This window comes from Electrophorus electricus, chromosome 23 (assembly GCF_013358815.1).
Source record: "Electrophorus electricus isolate fEleEle1 chromosome 23, fEleEle1.pri, whole genome shotgun sequence".
In the NCBI taxonomy this organism is placed as follows: Eukaryota; Metazoa; Chordata; class Actinopteri; order Gymnotiformes; family Gymnotidae; genus Electrophorus; species Electrophorus electricus.
Genome location: NC_049557.1, coordinates 9,619,328 through 9,645,144, shown reverse-complemented (window position 1 = coordinate 9,645,144; position 25,817 = coordinate 9,619,328).

Below are 25,817 nucleotides of genomic sequence, written 5' to 3'. Positions count from 1 at the left end.
TTGAGAAGGGACCTGCTAAGTGCAGTCAAAAACTGCATTTATTCTGCCATGTGCTCAGAGCACTGTGAGTGCCGGGCTTGCAGCAGGACAGTTGCCTCCATGTGGGACCTGCAGGTGTTTTTGTGACAGTCTGCATTATTATATTATCTGATGTTATTATAGAAGTCTATAAGATGAGGCTGTTAGTTTAGGAGTACATATGGTAAATGTATTGAAAATAAATCCTTTGTTTGTGTTTGTGTTGTGATTCTGTAGCTGTTTTGACCCAGATCTTCTAATATTGATTGCTTCTCTAAATTTCGTCACCATAAACAGGGAATGAAGGGAGTCCAAGGGTTACCAGGGTTACCAGGGTTACCAGGATTACCAGGGTTACCAGGATTACCAGGGTTACCACGGTTACTAGGGTCCAAGGGCATGCAAGGACAGAGGGGAGCTCAGGTATGCAAGACATATTTTATTAATATGTTATCATGGGTTAATAGTTATACCCTTTTTACCATCAGATAACCAAATTAAAATCTCGGAGGAAACAGAGAACTCATAACTCTGTCTATGATGAGATGCCCAGCCCACAAGGCACCAGAGACAGCCCAGCCACCAGCTGCCGAGAGCTCAGCTTTGTGCTTCCTCACCTACGAGATGGTCAGTGTCACTCTCTAGTCTCAGTATCATATACTGTGAGTTCTAAAAACTCATATAAAAGCGTATCTGGAGAATTTTACAGTGGAATTGAATATAACACCAACTTTATTACAAACACCTACCTTGCATCTACACATTTTAGATATTTTATGAAGTATAGCTACTGTCACGGGACACTCCCCCCCATGAGTCACGTGGTACGGCCTGCCGCGTGCAGGGGGGTTCACTCATATTCGTAGCCACACGCCAGTGAAGGCACGCATATGTACGGAGTTAAGTGTTAGTGTGTGTCTGTCTATTTAAACCCCCGCCAGTGTGTGCCTCACTGTTGGTCATTGTTTGTCTGTTTGTTAGCGTCTGAATGTCAGTAATCATGTTTGTCTAGCCTGTGTTAAATGTTAAAGTTGTTAGTGTTATGTGTGTCTGTGTATATCGTTAATGTTATTTGTGAGTGCCACCATCGTCTTTGTTTTTGTATCATTAAATGTTTCACTCCATCGAGTCTGTGCGTCCTGCTCCACGCCCTTCGGCACTCGGGCATTCGTTACAGCTACCTGCTACAGGTGCACCTCTATAGCTTTTATAGTTGTACAACTAGACTTTACACCCCAGCTGTTGCCATACACAGCTTCTCTGCCATTTTCTTCAAGCTCATGTCCTCTTCCAGAGGCCTGGGAGCGTGAGGGTCCTGCAAACTATCTTAATTGTTCCCAGGACTGCACTCTTCTGGATGGAGATCTAGGATGTTGTTCCTGGGATCTGCTAGACCAGCTTACCCCAGGTTGGGGGTCACAGTCCCTAGTGCTCTGATTACCACCTTCCTCATCTTTTCCAGCTCTTCTCTCAGCACTTGTTATTTCTTGAGCTTTTCATATTCCTTGTTCCTGATGTTGTGGTCACTTGGGATTGCCACAACTATCACTACAGCCACTCCACTATGTCCAGTTGGTTTCCCATTACCATTTTGTCAGTCTGTATCTAGAACTCCCATAGGAGTTTAGCACGGTAATTCTCTACTACCTTTGGGGTGTATGCCACTTTGACCTTGGAACTTCCAGCCCACAATCAGCACAGATGTTTCTGGTAACTTGCCAGCTACTTGGTTATGGAGTTCCATGTATGCTTTGTCTGCTAGCATCTTGTATCCCGCTGTTATGTGCTGGATTGTCTCATCTTTGCTTCTGTGGTATTGCCTGGTGTGGTATTGCCTGGTGTGCCTCTACTGATCTTGTATTCAGAGCTTGTTCCTGTGCCCCCATGATTATTTTTTATGTGTATTTCAGTAGCCTTTTTCAGCCACTGGTAAAATTTGTCCAGCCTCTTCCACTATTTGCCGGTGGTACATACCATGCAGGGGTTTATCCACCCATGATGGTCTCTGCTCCTCCTCATTCCAATACACCTCAGGTTTCTGCTGTCTGAGGTACTCACTAAGCACTTTAACACTTGGGGCAATCTTCCCTCTTGAATATTTCATCTCAGCTCTGATGCTCAAAAATCCCTTGCCCCACTCCTTCCACTTAGAGGGCAGTCTCAGTGTGCTGGATTTGGGATGAAAACATCCATGCATTGTGAGGAGTTTCCTAGTTTTGATGTCAGTAGCTTCTATCTCTTCCTTTGGACAGCTTATTATGTAAGCTGATGACGGGTAGAGTGTAGATGTTGATGTGTAGGTGTTGATGGGTGTTGTTAGCCCAGATCTTGTTCTCCCCATTCAGCTGACTTCTCAGGACTTGTCTCACTTTTTGTAGATATTTGGCTGTAGCTCCTTTCATTGTGGCTTCTTCATGATACCTATAGCTGCCCTCAACATGTGCTATGTTACCCCCTGGTAGTGCAATCCACTGAGTTCTGACTACATTTTCTCTCCTTGTAACCATTCAACTACACTTATGCAGTCCAAATGACATTCCAATGTTACTGCTGTATATCCTGGTGAGATGGATTAGTGGGATCTGGCACACAGTCATTCGTGTAGAGAAGGTGGCTGAAGGTTGCGCCATTTTGTAGGCAGTATCAGTAGCCACTCTTGCAGATGAATTCACTGAAGAGAGCAACTCCAAAGCAAATCCCACACTTGATGGTGACATGCTAATTACTTGAAGTTGGCCTCTGGGGTGGTTTTCAACAGCCCTATTAGTTATTGATGAAGGCTGTTAGAGTTCTGTTGATGTTATACCACCTCAAGCATTCCACATGTGGAGCATTCAAATCAAATCAAATCAAAATGTATTTATATAGCACTTTTTACAACAAATGTTGTTACAAAGCAGCTTTACAAATGGCCAAGTCCAAGCCCTCATTGAGGAAGTCATGGGCGACAGTGGCAAGGAAAAAATCCCTAGAGCCTGAGGACTTGAGAGGAACCAAGAGGCAAACGGTGGGCCAATTCTCCTCTGGCTGACAACGGTCAACACAATAATATGAAAGTTTAGAGAAAAATAAATAAGTAAATAATAACATGAAAAAATAAGCAATTAATGTCTAGTCTGATTTTCTAGAGGTCCTAGTCTGGTCACAGTGGTGTGCACATGTCTGAAACCCATTCTGCAAGAGAAGCTCCATCAAGGGCAATGAAGAAGTGGTTGTCTGGGGTGGAGGTGTGGTGCGCTACAGCAGGGCACATCAGGGAGTGGTGGGAGTAGCCATGGCACCTCAGACGGGTTGAGGCTCAGTAACATTATGACATCAGGGCATTGAATCATAGGCTTTCTGATGCCTGACGGGAGCTTCCATGTTGTGCAGATAATATGGAACTGCACCTGTATATATATTATGGTAATTTGTCATTGAAGTTGTACAGCAAATCTTTGTTTAGTAGCTCACAGAGACACCAGGAGCAGTAAAATAATGAAAATGGAAACATTTGCAGGCCACATATGTATACAATGGATTTGAATAGTGCAAGCAATGTCTAAAGCACAGTGCTGTGTATCATATGAATACAGTATACTTGGATAGTGCAAATAATAAGGTGTGAACAGATATTTCACAATAAGCAGTGGCCAGTAGCTATTGCACCTATTGAATAGTTGTATTTACAGTGGCAGCATGTTAGCAGCGGTTTGGGGAAAGGGGTGAGTTGGACAAACTAGTTTGTTTGCTGTCTTCAGTCTTTAGCAGCTTTGGGTGTGTGTATGTGGTGTGGAGTTGTGTAAGGGGGGATGTAATGGAGGTTCTGGGGAAGAAGCTGTTCCTCAGTCTATTATTGTGTGTCCTGAGGTTCCTGTATCTATTACAGTGTATCTTGAGATTCCTGTATCTTTTAGTGTGTGTACTGAGGGACCTGTATCTTTAGCCTGGACAAACACTCTGCGCCCTGTGTGGGTTGAGTCCTTGACAGTGTTGCTAGATCTCTTATGTTGGCAGCTAGCATAAACTGTGTCCAGATTAGGGATCTTGGTTCCCACAATTTTCTGTCTTAATTATCTAAGATAGGGGTCTCTATTTTTCTGCAGTGCAGCTGGTGTACCACACTGTGACACAGAAGAAGATCTAGATCAGATGCAATGCCTTTATTTTGTCATATATATGTATACACATCTACAGTACAATGAATTGCTTCTCTTCACCTCTTCCAGCTTCTTTGTGAGCTGGAGTCAGCTATTGTACAGCACCCATGGAGCTAAGGGTTAAGGGCCTTGCTCAAGGGCCTAATATTGGCTGCATGGCAGAGCTGGGATTTAAACCCATAACCTTCTGATTGATAGCTCAAACTCCTATCCATTAGGTTTCCACTGCCATTAAAACAGAGGTTTTTTTAAAGGATGTGGGATGGAGTGCATTTATTTGTCATATGTACATATATACATGTAGAGTACAATGAAATGCCTTTTTTTTTCCAAAGTCCAACCCACTAGGCTACCACTGCCCCTGTGGTCCCAGAAATCTGATTTTGTTGATCCTCTCTACCTCTTCAACATTTATGTGGAGGTTGGAGGAGGTGTCATTTCTCCTAAAGTCCATGACAGTCTCCTTTGTTTTAACGGACCAGGTTATTGTCTGAACATCAGATTATATTACAAGATTATATTACCCAATTATGTTATTACCAAATATTATCTGTATTTTATGATGGTATCCCTTCTCTGCTTCAGTCTTGCCTGTTTTTTTGCAGGGTTTTACTTTGTGGATCCCAACCAGGGCTGCCCCTTTGATGCTCTGAGTGTGTTCTGTAACTTCACAGCTGGGGGTCTCACCTGTGTGTCACCTGTGCAGTCACAGGTAAGATAGAGATCTCCGTGGACATACAGGGACATATTACAAACACAATGAATGAAGCATTCAGTCTGGCTCCACATCAGTGCTGCTGATTCCACATAGAGACACCTGAGTGTATAGCAAGCAGGGTTCTTGGGCTTGTGACTTAACTGTCAGCTCCATTACCATGGCAACTTACTAACCTGGTAATGTGAGAGAAATATTAATTTGCTTAAGATCTATGTAGAACCCAATATTGTATTAATTTCCCAAAAATGTAATTAGCCCAGAAATAATAAAATTGTGCACTGAACCCAATAATGTATTATAATGTCCTAACGTTTTCCCCATTAATACAATACCTTATTATATTATTGGGAATTTATTATATTGGTGACACGTTATTTTTAATGGTCTTTTTAGATGAAATAAATTCTCAACCAACTCATTAACGAAAACAAAATATCAATGATGTAACATATCTTGTATTCCTGATCGCATATCTCTAGTATTCCCAGTATTTTTTACCTTGTTTTTGCATTTCCCAGTACGGATTCTTATTTTTACTCTATTGCTTTGATCGCTAGTATTTTGATCTTTGAACTGTTCCAGTTCAAGCATTATTAATAAAATAACTGATAAAAAGCCCCTCTCAAGCCCCTCTATTACATTATTAGGCAAATTATTATATTATCAGGTTTTATTCCTTTTTTGACAAAATTTACTACAAAATTCTATTATATTTCTTTGTTATTATATTATTGGGAAATTATTATAGTATTGGGTTCTACAACCTATAAACAAAATTCATTTTTTGTGTGAAATGTATGTGCAGGTGACATGCTGGCTGAAGAGCTAACTACACAGCTAATAATAATAATAATAATAATAATAATAATAATAATAATAATAATGATAGTTGACCTTTGTTTTCCTCATTTGAAACATTAACGTATGTAAAATGTCTGTAAATCTTGTTTTATTTACCTGTGCATTTTATTTTTAGCATTGTCTCTCATGATATTTATTTGCAAATTCTGCAACAAAAATGGTCCTGTTTATCTAACACAAAAATAATTACTATGCAGGAACATTTTACACTGCTAGTCTAATTCTAAATGCAGAAGGTGCAGAATGAGTAGCAAAATCTGACTCAAATAACAATAAAATATTTCATACACACAGTAGTTTAACTAATAATACATTGTGACACTGTTATTGGGCTCGATAGACTCCCAGGCTTAGTGTATCAGGTGTATGATTGCATTTTGATATCATGTAGGTGAAGAACTATTCGTGTGCTTGTAATTTTGCTAGATTGTAGCAAAATGGTCTGTCCTGGGTGAAACATCCATGAAGTGGTTTAGTGAACTTCAGAATGGCTTCAGGGTAAGAGAGCCAAAACCAGTCTTTTCTACATTTTACATTTACATGTTCAGCCTTTGGCAGACATGTTTATCCAGACAAACATATTTATATCAGTGATGGTTTGTGTTCTGTAGTATTTACTCATGTGTACATATTTCATCTATATTCCATGATGTAAAGTGGGATTGGTTTGACATGCTATACTTTTGTGCTGTTAGCATGTTAATGACATTTTTAATCTTCTCCAGTTTGAATACACAGGTCTTGATATTGTTCAGTTGCGATTTCTGCGGTTACACAGCAACTACGCCTTGCAAAGTATGAGCATAGCCTGTCCTACCAACTTCAGGGTCAGCAGGAGGCGTTTAGCCAGTATATCCAGCAGGGTTCTACACTTTCTGGGAGATTCAGCCAATGAAATTAGTTTGGCCAATGTTGATGTACTAAGGCATGGTTGTGAGGTAAGATGTGAACAATAACAAAAGAACATTATTAATGTGTCTGAACATCTAGCAACACAAATTGGATTACCGTAACTGCACTTGCATTGACAGAAAGTCTTAAGAATTGTTCATTGGAATTGTTTTCTCGATTTGTAAGAAATTAGAACGCAGAAACACCATGTCTCAGGTATAAAGCTGCTTTCACACTGAACATGGTATGTGCTGCCAATGAAATTTTCCTGCAGTGCAGCACGCAAACATTTGAACTTTACATGATCCTGCACATCTGCCACTGCTGACATGGCATGTAAAACAGAAAATCACATCTACACCGCACGTGTTCGGACATGCCACTGCTGACATGACCATGCACATGTTCCAACACACAGCAGTAAATCACGTCTACACCACACAGGTGTTCCAGTGCATAGCAGAATATTATGTCTTTGCCAAACATGGTCCAGTGCACAGACATTTATACATTCAGTGTGAGAACAGCTTTAAATCATCGAAACTAGTGCTAGTCATAACCTTAACCGTTATCTTAGTCTTAACCCTCACCCTAGTGATAACCATAACTCTTACCCTATTGATAATGCTCAAAGGTTATTTCAGAATTTTATATATTAATATCAGAAGACATAACATTTAACAACGAGATGACAGTTTCTATGTTTTGTATATGACCATATTTTTTCTAAGTTAAAAGCAATATGTGGCTCAAACAATTATCACACAATGCTTGAAATGTGTAATAATATTAATAATGTGGTGTTATTACAAGGTACATGCTCTGTTTCTCGCCTGTTGACCAGGTGCAGGTGATGGTGAAGGGAAATGCGACAGACATGGCTCTGATGCCCATTAGAGACCTCCGCACAGTGGAAGAGGAAAAAGAACAGGAGATCAGCGCTGTTCTTGGACCTGTGTGCTTTTTCTAACACTATCCAGAACCCTAATGAGAGGCAGCACTTCAGGGAAAATCTATACAGTATGTGGTTCTCATAGCCTCCAGGAACAGAGTAGCTTCTCTTGAGGAATAATTTCTCTTATTGATCATTAAACTTAGAAGTTCTGCTTTGTGAAACATGCCTGTTCTCTTTGTGTGTGTTGTGGTAACGTTTATTGCAGTACACATAGTATGTATCAAAGTGGTCAGCATGCAGGTGACTTTAGATATATTTTAATGTGGCTTTTGTCTATTTATTCTGAATAGTAATATTTTCACCAATTTGTTGTTTAAAAATTAAACTTAAGAATTTCTGTTTATCACTGTCTTGTTATTTGAAAGGTATTGTGTGCATCTCACAGCTCTTAGTGTGAACAAAACTCACTGAAAGGGCCCATAGTAAAGCATCAGGAAAAATCCCACACATATGAAAAAAATAGATTGTTTGAAGAAAGCTTGTTTTAGTCATGTTGAAATTGCCCAAATAATACAATAAATAAATGACAAACTAACATAAAACTGCTTGTGAAGATTGTTTCAGTGGATGACTAGAAGAAGCTGAACAGCAAAAAACAGAACAGCTATCATGCACACTAATACCATGAGAACATTAATATTAAGGCTAAACTTGGAATTTTACACTAAACGAAATGTTCTATAAACAATTTTATAAAGCAGTTATAAGTACATAATTTTAAAAAATCATTCCTGATTGTAATTTATATTATCTTTATTTTTTTTAAAACTATTATTATTATTATGATTAATACCTAAATTTGAAACGTTGTACAATTGTTTGATATTGATTTATTATGCACGTAGCGAATGTAGAACGGCCAATGATAACATCAGTTAGCTGACTCCACGCCATAGCAGATACTGTTCCCCATGGACCTGTTGTATGTAGGTACTGGAGTCTTACGGAGGGCCTCTGCATTTTCACTGAGAGACAGCGGTGACGGGGAAATATAGCTGGTAAGTCGAAGTATCTTTTAGTTCGTTATTGTTGGCAAGATACAATAAACTAAGACAGGTGACACTTCGCTGACTTCCTGGATCGCCCGCACTGGTTTTGTCAACATAAGTCTTAGAATTTTGACATGCATTGGTTTCTTTGTAATCGCCATTTTCTGCTTGTACATTATTATCATTATTAACATTATTATCAAAGGATTTTTTTCTTTTTCTTTTTTCTTTTACTGAGTTCGCATGAGTTTCACAAGTAGTTGTTCATTCCGAAGTTTCGTAATTATCAGCAACGAATCTGACTTTTTTTACTTTTGTTAACCCTAACCATTAGCATGGAAGACTCTGACTCTCACGCTTTAACACCGGGCACATTCCGCTTTTCAGTTATTGACTCTACACTGGAAACACCTGCACATTCAGGTGCTTTAATTGTAACGAAGATGATGGAGCCCACTGCACTGCAAGAGGATGAGCACAGGAGCTGAAGGAGAGCTTCACAGTCCCAGTAAAGGTGAGGCTAAACCACACCACATCAAACCAATACTCACCACATGCACTGCCAGCTCAATTCTCCATGAATGGCCAAGCTGTATACTACTACTACTACTACTACTATTATTACCACCACTACTATTGCTGCTGGTGCTATGGTGTGGTCCTGTTCAGGTAATATTTGCATCTAATATGCACTTTTAATGAGTAGGATAATTTGTAAAGTGCTGAGGTCGGCAGCAGAATGTAATAGCAGTAATGCAGAATGTGATTACCAGTGATTTGGCCCTGCGTGCTGGCACTCGAGGAGAGAATGATGCATTGTGGTTGGTATGGTGTAGTGGATAACAATGCTGCCACTCCAGTGTGGGACTGGACAAGTGCTCTATGCTATAACAATAAGAGACTTTGAGCAATACTCCTAACTCTACACTCACCTGCCTCTGTAACAGGACTCCTAACTCTACACTCACCTGCCTCTGTAACAGGACTCCTAACTCTACACTCACCTGCCTCTGTAACAGGACTCTTAACACTACATTCACCTGCCTCTGTAACAGGACTCCTAACACTACACTCACCTGCCTCTGTAACAGGACTCCTAACACTACACTCACCTGCCTCTGTAACAGGACTCCTAACTCTACACTCACCTGCCTCTGTAACAGGACTCCTAACTCTACACTCACCTGCCTCTGTAACAGGACTCCTAACACTACACTCACCTGCCTCTGTAACAGGACTCCTAACTCTACACTCACCTGCCTCTGTAACAGGACTCCTAACACTACACTCACCTGCCTCTGTAACAGGACTCCTAACACTACATTCACCTGCCTCTGTAACAGGACTCCTAACACTACACTCACCTGCCTCTGTAACAGGACTCCTAACTCTACACTCACCTGCCTCTGTAACAGGACTCCTAACACTACACTCACCTGCCTCTGTAACAGGACTCCTAACACTATACTCACCTGCCTCTGTAACAGGACTCCTAACACTACACTCACCTGCCTCTGTAACAGGACTCCTAACACTATACTCACCTGCCTCTGTAACAGGACTGAAAATTGTTAGTCCCTCTGGATGAGGGCGTCTGCCTAATGTGTAAATGTAAAATGTTCTAGCCCATGTTATTATTAATTGCCACACCTGTTACCATTGTCTATTTCATGACGGTTATTTCTGATTTTACTTGTTTGGCAACTTGTTAAGTAACCGATTAACAAAGGAATGGGTGTGACTTTGCTTTAAAAATACTGAGGTCAAGAAATCCCCAGAAAAATGTGTTTCCTCGGACTCAGACATATGTGTTCATTGAAAAGAAATCAACCATAGGACTGAAAACAGGACGTGCATGAAAGGTTTTATGGCTGCATTTGTCAAGCCTATCAGCACTGAACAACACATAATGCATCAGAAGATATGGTTTAAAATATACTTGTAGTACAAATGTTTTCTATTTATATTGACTAAAAATAATTTTCTGCTTTGAAATTTCATGAAATGTCATTTAGAAAGAGGGCCCTTTTATATGGCTCTGATGCACAGATCCCAGACTGGACATCTGCTCATTTACACTGGCTTGACTCTAAAGCCATCCAAGGAATAAATCAATACCAACTTTGTCCCCTTCCAAAACCGGTTCGTCCTTCACTTCCCAATCCTCCTACACTAACCAATCCATGTCCAACAAATCCTCAGTAATAAACAATTTCATTACCCAGAAAAAAGAAGTGGATACATTTTTTCTTCAGAAACATAGCAACAACCTGGTGACTCCCCTTGGCTACAGATATCTATCAAAAACCCTGATTTAAAGAAAGAGAGGTAATTTAGCTGTGGTTTATCATTTTGTTTTAATAGACAAAGGCCTTGTGCTAGTCAGTACTATGTGCTTTGAATATTCTGAATATACTAAATATAATGAATATTCTGATTATAATGAATATACTGAATATTCTGAATATACTAAATATAATGAATATTCTGATTGTAATGAATATACTGAATATTCTGAATATACTAAATATAATGAATATTCTGATTATAATGAATATACTGAATATTCTGAATATACTAAATATAATGAATATTCTGATTATAATGAATATACTGAATATTCTGAATATACTAAATATAATGAATATTCTGATTGTAATGAATATACTGACTGTTCTGAATATACTAAATATAATGAATATTCTGATTATAATGAATATACTGAATATTCTGCTTTGAAGGTTGCTTCCTCCTCCTCTTGTTGTTGTTGTTGTTGTTAGTTTATTGTCCTTCTAACCCTTCTAAAGCTTTTTGCCAAAAGTCTGTTGGTTGTAAGAAATCTTATTTTACTCAGTTCATCAGTTAATATCAATCTCAACAAGACTGCTTTCTTTCATTTATGTAACATTGCACATCTTTTCAGCTATACTTTTCACCGGTCCTGTTCTGTATAAGGATAAAAATCCTGCTTCTGACCTTCAAACCTCTGTTTAACCTTGCTCCCATCTACGCCATTGAACTCTTGACCCCTGCTCTCCGGCTCGCTCTCTCAGGTATTCTCATAGTAAGATACTCGCTGTCCCATGCACCAGACTTTCCACTTTGAGAGGTAGGTCCTTCAGTGCTATGGCCCCCAGACTCTGGAACTTCATGAATGCACATTTTTCCCTACTTTTATCTGATATAAAGACATTTTTGTGAACATTTCCTTTCCTCATTTCTCCTTAATCTCGTGCCTTTTTTATACTGCTGTAAAGCAAGGCTTGGGATTGCTTAGTGCTACATACATGTTTCTTATTCTTCTTCTCCTTGTTGTTGTTGTTGTTGTGAGACTTCATAATAACTCAGATATGTGCAGATGAGATGAGTACAAAAGGTTTTACTCATGTTTTACTACAGTGTGTTACTACACTCACCAAATACATAGAACTGTAAAAGTAACCCCAGTAAATACTGTATAAAGTTACACTAAACAAATACATAGAACTGTGTATGTAACCACAATAAATACTGTATAAATCTACACTAACCAAATACATAAAACTAATTAAAACATGTCAGGCAACTAACCATACACAGCTGCCCACACTGATCACTCAATCACTTAATCAATCCCAATCACTAATCTATTAACAATCATCATGATCACCTGTCCACAGAAGACCATGCCACTCTACTCCAAGCACTGCTTGTTCTATTCCATGCCTGCATCCTACTGCTATTTCTGGTCTTCAGCCAACCACATACACCAGCACAAACTGATCACCATCCTGCACACACAAATCAGACTTCCCGATCACTTCCCCCAGTCCAAATCACGAGTTAATTATCAGTCATCACTATCGCCTGTCCTTTGTCTTTCCCTATTTATTCCCTATTTAAGTCCCCATCTGCAGCTCTTCACATTAGCCTTTACAGGACACTGTGCCACGCCATTCTCAGCTCCCTTGCTTGCTTCCTAGCCTGCGTTCTGCCGCTTGCTTCTGATATTACAATCAGTAGTTGGACGAGTTTAATGAATCAGATATATTCTGACTGTGTGCTGCATGAGTCCATGGATGTGGTCCATTTAGCCTAAAATGGAATCTCTGGAAGTACCATGTTTGTAGCTGTAGTGAAAATAGAAGTGAAAATGACCAGAAATTGTTTATAATGTATTTCTTACATGTAAAACAAAAAGTTTGGTTTTAAAAATACTGCCTTGGTTTTTACAAATACTTCCTTGTGTAGGCTTCTCTGCACAGTTGGCCATGGGTGCCCTGCACTAGCCCTGCTATAGTTATGTAATTAGAGTCAAAAATTACTTGGATGGAGCTTGTTTGGTATATTATTATTTTCTTGGTTGTTTTTATAGGCCTAACTTTACTGATGTAACATCCGTGCAGACAGAGTCAATTTAGGCATAGTGAGAGAAGTAGGGTTTTGCTGGCCACATGTGAAATTGGTGTTTTATTCAATGCAGAAAGGAATGTAATCCATCAACAGGCAGCAGTCAGGGAAATGGCAAAACCTGGGGGGAAAAAGGATATTCAAAAGCAAATCCACAATCAGTCAAGAAAAGCAAGCAAGAACAAAAAATAACCAAACACAGAGAAAGCAACTCAAATGACATGACATTTACCAAATGACAATTATGATTTTTACCAAATTGCAATTGTTATAACACAAGACATTCTCAGTGACAGCATACAGATCATTTTGACCTAGTTTTGGGCAGCAGTACACTATATGTACACTATATTGGCAAAGAAGGCCTGACTCATAGTCTCCACTCTTAATTCATCCCAAAGGTAATCTGTCAGGTTGAGGTCAGGACTCTGTGCAGGCCAGTCAAGTTCTTCCACCAAACTCGCTAATCCATGTCTTTATGGACCTTGCTTTGTGCACTGGTGCGGAGTTATGTTGGAACAGCAAGGGGCCATCCCCAAACTGTTCCAACAAAGTTTGGGTCATGAAATGTTCCAAAATCTCTTGGTATGCTGAAGCATTAACAATTCCTTTCACTGGAACTAAGGAGCCGAGCCCAACTCCTGAAAAACAACCCCAAACCATAATCTCCCCCTCCAACAAACTTTACAGTTGGCACAATGCAGTCAGACAAGTACTGTTCTCCTGGCAACTGCCAAACCAAGACTTGTGAATTGGATTGCCAGGCGGAGAAGTGTGATTTCGTAAGGCTTGGATGCAGCTGCTCAGCCATGGAAACCCATTCCATGAAGCTCTCTACACACTGTTCTTGACCTAATTTGAAGGCCACATGAAGTTTGGAGGTCTGTAGCGATTGTCCCTGCAGAAAGTTGGCGACATCTGCACGCCTCAGCATTCGGTGACCCCGCTCTGTCATTTTACGTGGCCTACCACTTTGTGGCTGAGTTGCTGTCGTTTCAAATCACTTCCACGTTTTTATAATACAACTGACAGTTGCCTTTGGAATATTTAGTATTGAGGAAATTTCACAACTGGACTTGTTGCACAGGTGGCATCCTATCATAGTACCATGCTGGAACTCACTGAGCTCCTGAGAGAGACACATTCCTTCAAATGTTCGTAGAAGCAGTCTGCATGCCTAGCTCTTTATTTTTATACACCTGTGGCCATGCAAGTGATTGGAACATCAGAATTCATTTATTTGGATGGGTGAGTGAATACTTTTGGCAATATAGTGTATATAGGCATATTAGGGTTAGGGTGGTGTCGTTGGCAGCAGGGAAAGGTCTTTAGACATATTAGAAATGTCCAGAAAGCATTTGTTAACAGTATAAAGATAAACTATAGCAGTACCAGTGTCCATGTCAACATAGAGCAGTTCTGGATGTTTGAATGTTAAAATCACGACTTTGTGCCTAAATCATTTAATCCTTCATCTCAGTAAATAATTATTCTGTAAAGAAACTACATTGTTCTACATCACTGTTCTACATTAACTGCTTTAATGATTGGCCTAAGTGCTAAATATTGCATTATTATAAATAAGTATTGTGTATATGTAACGAGGGGTGGCCTGAGTGCCGAAGGGCAAGGAGCAGGACGCACAGGCTCCAGCGACGGCTCCCGACGCATCTGTCCAATGAACATGAACCTCCAGGGGCCGTGTACACATAAACACAGAACACACAACACGGCAATGCCCAGCGCTCACCCAGTACCAGGCGGGCCAGGTGCCGCCAGCAAGGGAGACCTCGCAGCGAGGGGGAGAAGGGCAGCTTCCCAGTCCGGTACGTTCTTCACGACGTTGCACCTGTAAACATATAAAAGGTGCATAGACAAACAATAGTGCCCACATACACGTTTGGCGCTGTGACGTGGCGCCCGCTTTCCATGCAGGCGCCATGACGTGTCCGTGGCCTCAATGGACACGCGAGGGTGCACGTCCGCTCCGGTTCCACATGTGCCACCCTCTCCAACAGTCCTTCTTTTGCCTGCCGCTCTAGGAGCGTCCCAGAGGTGGCTTGCCTTCGGGACTTTGGGCAGACCCCTCCAGTCTCGCTGGCGAGTCTGCTGAAGGGAAGGGTCTCGGGCTTCAGCTCCGCCCTTCGGAGATCCCAACGGCTCCGCCCTCTTTCTGGTCCGTGTGGCACCCTTCGGTCCTCCTTGGTCCAGGCTTGATGGCCTTAGGCCCCCCCACCAAGAAATTCCTGGGGTTGTTCCCCTCCACCTCCAGAGAGGACATGGACAGCGGTTGCGGTCCTCTCCCCCAATGTCCTGGGATCCAGGCAGCAGGGCAGGGGTGCCGCCGCAACTTCTGCTAGGAAGTCTGTTTTTTTGCCGTGGAACCTTACATCCTGTGGCAGTTGGTCATTCTGTAATGAGGTGTGGTCGAGTGCCAAAGGGTGAGGAGCAGGACGCACAGGCTCCAGCGATGTGGACGCACATTTATTAACATATGACGACAACGGCACTCACACATGTTACAAACAAGAGACATGAATGTAAAACGGTTAACATTAAACAAACACGATAAATACGAATACAGTTAACAATAACGAGAACGAAAACATTTAACATTACCATTTAACATGAACACGTCACAACAATGACCAACAGTCTGCACACTTCGACATGGGTTTAAATGCATATAAACAAACAAGGTGAAGGTGTGTGCAGATGTGGACACAAACAAATCCTCCCACTACACGTGGCTGGCCAAACCACGTGACTCGCGGGAGGCGAGCATTCCGTGACAGTATATATAATAACCCTTTAAACAGTAATGGATGATATACAGTGTGATCCTGTACAGAAGCATGAAAGCTGTTATTCTCCTTATCGAAGCACTTGAAGGTGCACATGATACAGCACGTTGAATCTCAGATGACTGAGTTAATGAACAGTCTGATAGAAGAATCTGTCAACTTGGGCTTCTCTCCTGCCAAATCACACTTCTCTCCACCTCTCACAGACAAAGAAGCAACCAAACTCAGGTGCTCAAAATGCAAACTTATATAGAAATGTAAACCTAGTATTAGTTTGTTGAGATCTTCAACAGAAATTGCTGACTAGCATATTTAAGGTTTAAGGTACAAAAATAAGCCAATGTGCATCTCTAACTAATTGAATGTCACAGAATTGTAATATGTCAAGCTGTATTTGAAAACTACAATCTAACTTTATTGTTATACTGTTGCTGTACTACTCTATGATCACTACTGTATAAATATTCATTCAACCATCCTGTATTGGAAGGGCTTGGATGAAATATTTAACAAAATACCTGTTTCTGGTTTCTGTTATCATTGCTCTTGTCTTTTTGACCCCTCTCTGTTTTTCTCTCTGCAGACACATGACACCTTCCCAAGACCACTGTAAACAGTTTGGGATTCGCCAGTCCCTATTAGAGTAAGTCATAAGCAGTAGTAACACTCAGTATCTAGCATGTGGTCTATGTATCGTAGCATCAACCAATTGAAATGTTAAATGGAATATTTGGTAGGTTAACACAGACACTGTTAGATAAATAAAGATATCAGAATGAAAAACATTTCAAATAGGATTCTCTTTATGCCAAAACCTGTTAGTGGTGGAGTCAGTGTTTTGTAATATAGTCTACAGCTCTGATGCCGTAAAGATGACCAGGAGATGTGCCGGTCATGCTGGTGAACAGCAGAGTTTGAAGCTCAGGCACCTTTGGAAATGGTTGACCCTAGTTCAGCTCTGCACAGGGCCAGACAGAAAAGGAATTTTCCTCCACTGTTCAGTTATCCAATAACAATGGAACTACTGTTTGAATAAAGATGAGCTGACAAATTCAGAAAACTGGTGGGAGCTGGTGACATAGAGATAAGGTAAATAAACATATCAAGCACATAAAAGATGAAAATATATATATTTAAAGACAACATATGATTTTTAGTATCCAGAAAGTTTATTGTATAGTGTTTTAGCTTAAATGTGAAGGGCAGGTTAATTCTCTGCAAATGTGACTCTGTAATACTTTCTAACTCTTATATTGTCCACAAACTTGATTAGAATTAGAAGGCTCTGAAAAACAGTTTTAAGATCAATTTTGCGAAGGTTCTCATATTTGATACTAAGAACATATGCCAGTATATGGGCCCTTATCGTATTGTTTTCCTCTGCTCCTACAGTGAGCTGTTTGAAGTGAATCACATCCGTAACATTTACCACATGTTCATCGCCCTCCTCATCCTCTTCATCCCCTTCATCCTCAGTACGCTAGTCATAGAATTTATTGATGAGGGCCGGTAAATCGCAATATTATCTTTAGACTTTATATCATAGTTAGGGTTATTCCAATTGGAATTAGTAATGTTAAACATCTATTATAATTGTCTTATGATGTTTAAAACGGCTAATAGTGCAAGTCTGACACATACTGCTAATCCCATTAAGAACCATAGCTCGTTTACTCCCTTGAGGCAGGATTACTGGTAATCCACATCATCGCTTACAAGAGGGAATATCTTTTCCTATGTAGTTGAAATAGTGTATAGAAATGCGAGTCAGGGGATTTTTAATCCAAATTTAAAAACTATATCTGTATTGTTTCTTGGGTCTTCTTTTTCATTTTAATTTCAAAATTCTTACTTATATGTTATATATCTAATATCCTTTGTCATAATGCACATTTTCAGCAGTAGTTTTTCATATCTGTATTGTAATATAAATACACTATCATTCTTTAACCTTTGTTTTTCCTATGTAAAGCACTTGTCACGGCACGCTCCTCCCCCCACGAGTCACGTGGTATGGCCCACCATGTGGGATTCACATGTGTTTCGTAACCATGCCTTTCAGGATTGCACACACCTGCGCAGGGTTTACTGTTTGTCTGTCTATTTAAACCCCTGTCAGTGTGTACACCGGTGTTGGTCATTGTCGCTACGTATGTGTTAATTCTGACCATTATAGCCATAACGTTGTTTTGTGCAGTCTGTTATTAATGTATAGGTGTTCTATGTTTAACATTAAGTGTACAGTCATGTTTTCCATCAGTTTTATGTGTGACTGCCACCCTTGTTGTGTATGTTTAATGTCATTAAATATTTCACAATGTCAAGGGAGTCTGTGCGCCCTGCCCCATGCTCTGCGGCACTCGGGCCAGAAGCAACATTACAGCACTGATATTTGGAATTTTAAAAAAGTGCTTTATAAATAAAGATTGCTGTCATCTAAGATGTGAACTTGACTGTCTTTGCTTTAGATACTATAGTCAAGTTTAGTTTTTCTCTGTGATCGTTTCTCTGTTATTTATATTTTATGTGCATGAAGTCAGAGTATGGATTTAAAATAGTAGAATCCACCCTTAAACAAAAAATATTGCTTGTATTTTGTGAAATAATAAACCTAGAGTAAAGAACTTTCCTGGCTTTTTCGATGGTGATTCACTATTGTACAGTATAACTAGCATTTTCTTCCCATTAATAATTAAGAATCATGTTCAAATGCAAATATCCATTCAGTCACATGTGTGACTTCCATTGCTATCATTTTGATAAGTCAGTGTGGGGAACAGCCTACTTGCCTAATGAGAGCATTTTATCAAGACAAAATAGTTCATTTGTTCAGTTCCATGTCTGTTGAAGACTTTGTCAGTGTGATCAAATGAAATTACCTGTTCCGAAAGAGAAGTATTTCTTGCTTCACTGGCTTTGATGACATGATTGTGCTTTTTGAATGAAAAATCTAAGATAAAGGGCTTCAGAATTCTTCTTTTTAGTCACACTCACTTTTAAACTCATTTGGCTTGTTCATCTGCATAATTTATACTGGGAATATGTCCACAGAACTTTCTGACATGGCTGATTGTGTCCCCAACACATTTTAAATGTGTACTCTAAAAATGTTGTATATAACAGCTTGCTGCACTTTTCTGCCCAAATGGTCTGTGAAATGGCACTATGATCAGGTAGAAAAGTGTATTTGGTCAGCCCACACCCATGTGACCAATGGTTGTCATTGCACATGAGCTCTGGGAAAAAGCCCAGAACAGCTGCTGGAAAGCCATATTACTTTTCCATCAAAATAACTGTATTAAATCTTCCACAAACCTTTTTGCTGATTTATTTTCAATGAACGTGTGCCCAAGGATTTGATTTCTTTAAGGGAATATGAATTTGAGGGGCAGCTGAACTGAATGTAATACCTGGTCAATATTCTTCTCCCCAGCATTTTTCAAAACACCCATTGTTAATTAGCTGATGAGTTCATTGTGTTGGAATGTAAACATGTAGTGCAATGACACTCCAGAAGAATAGTGGTGTTTTCTAACTAAACCATCTATAATACGTAACACTTCAGGAAAAATGCAAATACACTTTACAGCCAAAAGTATGGGGACACCACTCTTGAGTACTGAGTTCAGGTGTTTTAGCCATACCCATTTCTGACAGGTTAAAATTAATCTAATAGCCATGCAATCTTCATAGACAAACACAGGTGGTAGAATGGATTCTACTGAAGAACTCTGAATTGACTGTATTCCTGGTGCTAGATGAAGCCTTTGCTGGTTTGTAAAACAAAAATCTAGGAGGAACAACAGCTTTGCCATGAAGCCGGAGACCATGCATACTAACAGAGCATACTCAAAAAACTTATTCAGTTTATGAAAGACATTCTCCAAAATCTTGTGAAAAGCCTCCCCAGAAGAGGGGATGGGCCATCTTCATAGTAACTTAATATTAACTCCATGGACTGGGAATGGTATGTTGAACAAGCTCATATAAGTGTGCTGGTTAGGTGATCACATATGTTTGTCTATTAACTCTACGTTAAGCTTAAGTTATTAATTGAATCTGTAAGTTGATTACTTACTTTAACTGTGAATTGTTCAAGATTTGAAATATGGCATTCAGGAAGGTTTATAAACACTACTAACAGGGGGGTTGAACAGAATGAAACCAAACCAAGGAAACGCATATAAATAGAACCAGGGTGAAAACAAAACAGAAAACCTCGCCCGGGAAGCATGACCCCAGGGAGGGGCAATCGTGACAGTTTTCTGTTTTCTGTTTTCTTTCAGTGTTGATAGGCTTTGACTTCCTAAACCACACATAATTATTAACCAATCTCAATGATTAATCAGTTTTGATTTATCAGTCTTGATCAATCAGTTTTATCAGTTTTAATCAGATTTATCAGTTGATCTCTGAAGGATTTAGGTAACTGTGATTTATTTGAAGGTATTGGCAACAACCACAGTCTGAATTATATGATGACAACAACTTGGTTAGAAATTGTACTAAATGAATAAATTAGAAAAAATCATGATTTATAAGACACACCCAAAAACAACAAATCAATAAATGTGAAACAGGTAAATGGTTATTTAATGTGTAAATATTGGTGTGGGTGTGGGTGGAAAGGGGAGGAGAGTGAATGCATGCATGTAGATATGAGCAGATGAAGGTGATGGGATTCTGCTGTCTTGGTTCTATGGAGAACAGATTTAGAGTTTGAACAGCAGAGCAATGTTGCTGTATGTGAATGAGTTCAGCTGGTTTGTTCTAGTGTGACTGCAGATCAAAGGTCAATGGCGCTAGCTTCAACACCTAACAATGAAGTCAGTGGTGTGTTTGAGCCAAGGGGAATGTAGAACCCAATATTGTCATAATTTCTCACTAATATAATAATGTATTCAGTAATGTATAATGTATTATATTCCTAATAATGTAATACAATTACTTAATTGTTATTGTAATTACATTTTTACCAATAATGTAATGCTTTATTACATTATTGTGAATTTATTACATTTTCAGGTTGATCTTTTGTAATACTTTATTACATTAATGGGAATGTGCTGTTTTTATGAGTTTTTATATTCATGATATGCTTTTGCAACACTTTTATTTTGAATGTTGTAGATGATTGACAAATTCTCAACAAAGTATCTGGAACATTGTCTAGAATGAATCAGTGTCACGCCATCCATTTCCCAAGATCACTAAAATTCCCAGCATTCCCATGACAACTCAGAGGTACACCCAGCCAGTCACCAACGATTCTCACGAGCTTCATCACCGGACTATTAACTCCCCTGTTAGCAAATTACTGTCTATTTAAACCTGTCTTTATCATGTACATTTTGCGAAGTACTGCCACTTGATCCTGCAGTGCAGACCGAGTGCTATTTCCAATCGTCTTATTCTGGGTTTCGACCTGGGCTGTTTATAGCCTCATTGTGATGCTCCCTGGTTCTGGTACCTCTATGATTCTGGTTCTGACCCTTGCCTGTATTTTGACTATCCATTACCAATTAAAAACACTTTCCATTTAATATGCAAGCATCTGGCTTTATCTGAATCGTTAGAAGACAAGTTTGGATGCAATCGAAGTCAAGTTTATTACACCAACAGTACTCACAAATGGAACAGTTGAAGGGTCAAACAATAGCACCATCTAAAGGTCATAAAAAAATACAAACTGGCTAAAATGGGCAAAGTCAAATTTTACAGAATATTTAATGAATTAATGAAGTTACACTTATATAGCACCTTTCTCAGAACACAAGGACACTAAAATCAACACAGCGTTTACATCTAGTCAACACACAGAATAAAATATTCTGTATTCAAATTGTTTGTTACAAATTCTACCCTCAAGCATATAGATGTGTAATAATGAATAATTGTTCTAACTTTTGCTAGTTATCAGCATTTATCATTTATGTAACTTCAACCAGCCCTGAGTATCCACAATTCCTAATGTATATGTAAATAAGTTACAGGCCCAAATGGTGACATTTTCAAACTATTTCATTTTGTGCTTCTGTTGATTATTTGCCTGCCACACAGCCATGGTGAAGCTGCAGTAAGTGCTTTTTCACTCTCAGTGTTGAGGAAAAATTAACTAAAGGAGAACCATGAATGGACATAGCATATATATATATATATATATATATATATATATATATATATATATATATATATATTTTTTTTTTTATCTTGCATATATATATATTTCACATATAGAGAATATCTATATTTCTCTATGCACCCCTGTTTTCTTTTCCTCAGTTTGGACAGAGCACTCTCCACCATTTCACTGCGAGTTATACTGTGTATGGCTATGTATGTGACGAATAAACCAAACTTCAACTTGAACTTGAACAAGCGCATGTAAACTCTGGATGTAACAGACATGTTAAGGTTTCATTTAAGACATTCACTGACTTGTTTTTAAAGTATCTGGTTTACAGTGATCTTGTTTACAGTGCTGTTGTGCGCATCGAGTTTAAGCAAAGACTCTTTTACTTCTGATCTAAGCGGAAATGTGATTGTTCCCCCCACCCTGGACCTCTGCTTGGCAGTGATGGCAACCGCATGGCTTTTGATTACATCGTCATTTGTTTCCATGTGTTTTCTGTATTGTTTTTCATGCCACAGCCCCATACAGGTGTTTAATTCAGTACGTCACCTGTGTGTTATCTCTCTACCTGTTCATATTAAACCTCCTTGGTGTTTAAACCCCAACGTCATTGTTGATGTTACTTTGGGTTTGTTTCATATCACATTAGTGCACTTTATTAGATTCCTTTGTTTTCATTTAAAATCTTGGTTTGAAACTCACAATTGCATACCTGATAGAGTAACTGATGCGATGAAAAAAAAGTAAAAATTGATCTTAACTGTAGGCACTGTAGGAAATGTAAGCACTGTAGGCACTGTAGGAACTGAGTGCTTTCTATATAGTATTTTTGGGTTAGTTGTGGTTGTGGCATGTAAGTAGTGTTATGATAAATATATTTATGATGTGTGATGCATTTTTCTATCCAGGATGTAAAGTTTAATATTTTTTGGTTGATGGCAAAGTCTGGAGTGTTCAAAATGGGGGAGTGAATAGTTTGTGTGAGTGTGGAGTTTGTTACATATGGAATTTCCAGGAGCCTTTTAGTGTCGTGGCCACTGTCAGACTGTAGAAACATGGATGTTTTTTAATTGTCTGACTGATAAATGTCAAGTCTGTGATTTGTATATCTCTGCATAAAGTTTGTTCTATGGCTACCCATAATCTGTCTGAAATGCTGGGTTTTATCCATTTTATTACATATTGAAGTTGACTTGCAATATAATAATGTAAATATTTGGGGGCCACCATATGATTTTGAGTTCTGTAATGTGAGTTTGATTCCATGTGAGTTATTTTTCTTGTACAATCTAGGTATGAGGGTGTCCAAAGATTTAAACAATGTTGGCAGAGGTTGGATGGGAATTATTGAAAATAAATAATTTATTTTAGGTAACCACTGCTGTTGGTATTTTTTGATGAGAGGTGTATTTGATTACATTTAACATCCTACTTATATTGATGAAGGAATATCACCCTTTGATAAGACTGGATGTATTAAATTGTGGATTATGGTTTCGGTTCTGTTGCCCAAAGATTTACTTATCATTTTTGTATCTGTATTAATTGAAGTTTTAATAAACAATTGTCACAAGATTCAAAAAATTTCCCAGTTCAGTTTTAGGTTCACAAGTCTTCTTCCCATCAGTTTTCATCTTCTCAACCTCAGCAGTCTACCCCTCTTATTTTTCAGCATTAGGGACTCTGCGCATTAACGGCTGTTTGGGGTTGTCTTTGACCAGCTGCCTTTCAGGTAGTGTCATTTTTCAAAAGAGGAAAACAAACAACTCTTCTAGAGGACGAAAAACTGAGAGGATTTATTGGTGCATTATGTATATACCTGAGGTTGACTACCGGAAATAGAATCCTCGCTCTGTGACCATCAGTAAAGCTACAGGAAAATCACTAAATTTCTCTTTAATCTCATATAACAATTGTGTAAAGCTTCAGTCTTTATAATAAAATTACATAAATGTTAATAAGCTTACACAGAGTGAAAGAGCATGTAAGAAGTGAATGCATGCAAGGTACTTATAGGATTCAATATGCAAATAGATTGTCATGTGATTTATTTACATTTTGCTATTGTCATGCATAAAGATTATGTAATCTTCTTGATTGAAGCATTTAGTAAATATTAAATAAAACTTTTAATTTACATTTTTAATGTGTTTAAGAACAATTGTGTAAATGATCTACAATCATAGAACAGTTCTGTAATTTAACTTAGCTGTTAACATTTTCATAATTTTTTATAGTCACATTTTGTAATTCAATCTTAGAAGATCTATGTAATTTCTTTCTATAGACCTTTGGTACAACATGGACTGCACCCTGTAGAAAGCAGGAGCTCAGCTAAGTACCAGTACCTGTATTGCAGAAACTGTACAGTGTCCTGACAGAGAATTCATATTTTTTTCTCTATACTGTCAGATCTTTTACAGAATCTTTTTATGGATTCCTAGAAAATGTACATAATTTTTCAATGCTTAAACCTTTTTCCTGTAAACTAGAAAATATTACATCACAATACATGGGAAGGATGAAGATAATAAGTTAATAAAATTTATGTAATCATGAGAAAACTCCTCTGGCCAAGCATTGGACACCAAAAATGCATGATAGAATTTACATCAACATAAGTGAAAATTATGTATTATTTCTACAACAAAGAAATGTGTATTTCTTCTTTTTTTTTAAGTATTATTTTTTTGTTGTAGGACTCATTTCCCACCACAAGGTGGCAGTGTCATGTAGTATCTTGTCCTTCTAGATAAAATCCATATTTTTTCTGTACACTGTCAGAACTTTCACAGAATCTTTATATGGAGTTTTAGAGAATTTACTTATTTTTTTAATATGCTCTCTTAACCTTTACAGAATCTTTATATGTCCTAATAGAGAATTTACATATTTTTCCTATATGGTCATAACTTTTACAGAACCTACCTTATCTTCTTCAGCGTACCAGAAGTGAATTGACAAAAAAGGAGCGAAGCGGTCAACCAAGTGAGAGTTGCGTGCTTACACTCCAGACCTTTACACTGATGGGGAGACATCCGCTCACTCCAGACACACTGAGCACAATCAAGATTCAGTCATGCATTTTACTTCTAACACATGTAAACTTATATTATTGTTCCTTTATATTTGCAGACACCGTGCTCATGAAGTTCCAGATGTTCTAAGAAGGAGACCTGAATGGAAAAAAAAACAAAACGTTTTTTTAAACTTCCTGTCCAACAAAACAAAAGAAGTTGGCAGAGACCTCTCCCTCATGGGAAATGAAGAAAGGCTTAGTATGTCCTGTTGGTGTACATCAGCTATGTTTATTCCCTCTACAGATGGTTGCAGATGCAAGAGAACAAATGCAAGAGGGCTGTGGTTTCTGATCAAGAGTACACTGTGCACAAATTAGCTGCCACTTCTTATCAGGTGTGTGAGTGTGTGATATCTGACTGTAAAGCGTCCTTGAGTTTGAAAAAGGCACTGAATAGATGCTAATAATAATAATAATAATAATAATAATAATAATAATAATAATAATAATAATAAATGCTAATAATAAATACTAATAATAAATGCTAATAATAATAATAAATGCTAATAATAATAATAATAACAAATCGGCAACTACTGTATATTTCAGTACATACAAGAATATGACACCAGCAGATATATCTGCCTCAACCAAGCAGCCTCCAGATGTCCATGGAGGTCAAATCACTGGATTTAAGGAAACAGATTTTGTGAAAGAGAGAGGAATGACCATTTACAATTTTGTTGGACTTATGAAAACAATCCAAAAGTGAGTACATGCTTCAAACAATGTCATATTTACATGGGAAAATGTTCATTATCCAACAGAACAATAATTAATTCAGTTTTAGGCTTACAGAGATATGAATGAAGAAATCCTGTGATTTTTTTTTTTCAGTGAG